Here is a 2,500-nt window from a genome sequence, read left to right as displayed (position 1 = left end):
TTAGTAAGATACGAGACTTACTAGAAAAAGAATAGGTATAGTTTAGTGAAATCACTATTGGAGAATTATGTAAGGGAAGTGACTAGTATTTTAGAAATGAAAGTGTTCTTTAGAAAGTAGGATGGTTAAAATAATCGAGATATGATTAGTGAGAAGGTGGGTTATTCTGTGTTAATTGAGAAAGGCCACTGATAAGAAGCTGCTAAAAACAAACAAACTTGTAATTCAGAGATAGTAAATATGTAGAACAAGGATTGTGTATAAGGATGAATTTTGATCATATATTATGTCAACGTCTTCAGTTATATGGAATCTATATAGTTTTATTATTATATATATATTTTTTCTTCGAGGGGGTGGGGGCTTTGCTTTCGATGAAGTCATGCTTTTAGAATGACTTTTTGTATTATAAAGTTAATTTTGCCATAAACATTATGCTATATTTTTAGCTGAAGTACTGACCTAAATATTGCTAAATGTCTTTCTGTTTCACTGCTTCGGAGCAGATCTTGTAGATGAGTGACATGAGCTCATGGTTATGCTCAACTTTGATGAAAACAATGTGAATAAAATCATACCACGATTATCCTTTTTCCGTGATTTTCATGCATCGGTTCTTTTCACAACCAACGTACTGTCACTCCATATCACTCGTCAAAACAGGGGAATTATCTAGCGAAGACGAGAAACTAGTTTTGTTGATGTGCACCATTGCATCAAATATGAAATAGCTTGATCCATGAAATTTTCTGCTGTACTTCTCAATATTCTATATCCATTTACACATTTCCTTTACGGGAGTGTTTGCAAAGATGGATAAGTCCAGTGATACATGTTCCTCATCATGCGCTGCAATATTTATGCCATTTCACTTCCGCCCTGACTAGGGATCGTGATTTTTTTGAGTTCCGTTTTCTAACCTCGACCCTATTGATTGCTGTAATATAAGAAGAACAATTACATGGACTACGTAACTCTTCATTAAATAACAAAAACTCGATCACAAATATACCTCGCCTGTTGCTCGCTGCATCTCAGTTCTGTTCGATGTCAGACGAAATGAAGTCTTATTGTGTCATGTCTTCAAAAAAGACATTAAGCGAAATGAGACTTCGGTGCATCTCAAATTTACAAAGAAGAGTATAAAACATAAAAAAAAATTGCTAGCCATTGCAGGGCCTCTCATTGTACTAGTTAATCCGGGCCCTTTCTAAGCAATGCAGCTGTAGGGGTTGCGGTAGTCCTCCTCTGATCCATTCTAACTTGGTAGCATGATAAATACTGATTAGTTTAGAGAATTAGATTTTCTTTATTCATCAATAGTGGATATTTCACTGTCTTGCTCAGATAAATTAAGCTGGTCGGTGAAAGAGAAATAGCCTTTAAAATTTTCCTATCTATGTTAAACCTCATTCACCGTAACTTCCTAATTTAATTATTACAACTAATTTGAGTTCATTAGTCGGTGAAGAAACATCTGACGGCAATTATTTCAACGTCACAAGGATCATTTTACTAGTTAGTTCAAATGTGATTCGTAGTTTATCAGTACTGCAAAAGAATCAAGTTGAGTACAATGAGTAAATCAGACTAAAGGGAATTGAAGATCCCACTTGATTCTGATGTGCATTGAGTATGCCGGATTTAATCGAAGGTAACAACATTATTTACATCTCTAGTTCATTTACAGAAACTAAAGTTTACATACTTTTTGTTAAAGCAAATTGAGTCATCCCTGGCATACAAAAAAACAACAACAAAAAAACGTTTAATTAAAAACGTATAATTTGTAATAAATGAAAGATGAGTAAGAAAAAGTTTACGTGTTAAGGGCATTGCTATTTCAACTTTAGTTCTTGCAACTCGGAGGGAGACACGATAATATAACCAAACTGCTTTCGTAGGTCCATGTCTATTTTTTAATTCTAAATTGCTTGTACCTACAATATCTCAAAAATACACACACAAAAAAAGAAAAAGAAAAATGTTTCTTACATCTATATCCTTATTATCATCATCTATTTATTAAGTGCAATTGCAACCTTTTGTAGTCGGTATCATCATCTTGTTTACTGGACTTGAGATTCTGTGGCTGTGACACTGCAACGTAAACGGAATATAAGATCTCTTAAAGTTACTTAGAATCCCTTGAGATTCAAGTTGAGTTTGTACCCCGAAAGTGCTGCATTACAAGATTTTTAGAGCTCGTTCATTTTCATCAGTGAGCCTTGGAGAAAATGACCCAGAGTAATCCACATTTCTTGGGGAAAAAATTGTTATGACATGATAATTCTCTTCCACATAATTAACGTATGAGTTGAAGAGGAATAATGAAGTAATATTATACAAATGAAGGTAAAAATATATTAGAATGTTATTTTTTTAGCAGTTCAAATCTCTAATCAGTCTCGACGTCAGTAAAGTAATTAAGTTATATGTTGGTTACATTTTGCTCAAGGGTCCTTGGAAGTTTTAGGTTGTGGAATAGTCTAATTCTTAC

At 33.6% G+C, this 2,500-nt stretch overlaps 1 protein-coding gene across 3 annotated transcripts in view; it reads left to right on the top strand.

Annotated features, from left to right (window-relative positions):
* Positions 1 to 2,500, top strand: part of LOC122263232 (dual specificity protein phosphatase 3) — a 35,857-nt gene that overhangs the window by 31,800 nt on the left and 1,557 nt on the right. For all 3 annotated transcript variants that reach the window (XM_043031600.2, XM_043031601.2, XM_086539085.1), the window contains exon 8: positions 1 to 2,500. This exon is cut by the window's left edge and continues 960 nt beyond it; it is cut by the window's right edge and continues 1,557 nt beyond it. The gene's annotated coding sequence lies outside the window, so the exon portion shown is untranslated.

The sequence above is a fragment of the Penaeus japonicus genome, unplaced genomic scaffold, assembly GCF_977035675.1.
Source record: "Penaeus japonicus unplaced genomic scaffold, GWHDUDI00000001_assembly GWHDUDI00000008, whole genome shotgun sequence".
NCBI classification, from domain to species: domain Eukaryota; kingdom Metazoa; phylum Arthropoda; class Malacostraca; order Decapoda; family Penaeidae; genus Penaeus; species Penaeus japonicus.
The sequence above is the reverse complement of the archived record's forward strand: the minus strand, read 5'-3'. Positions and strand labels throughout refer to the sequence as shown.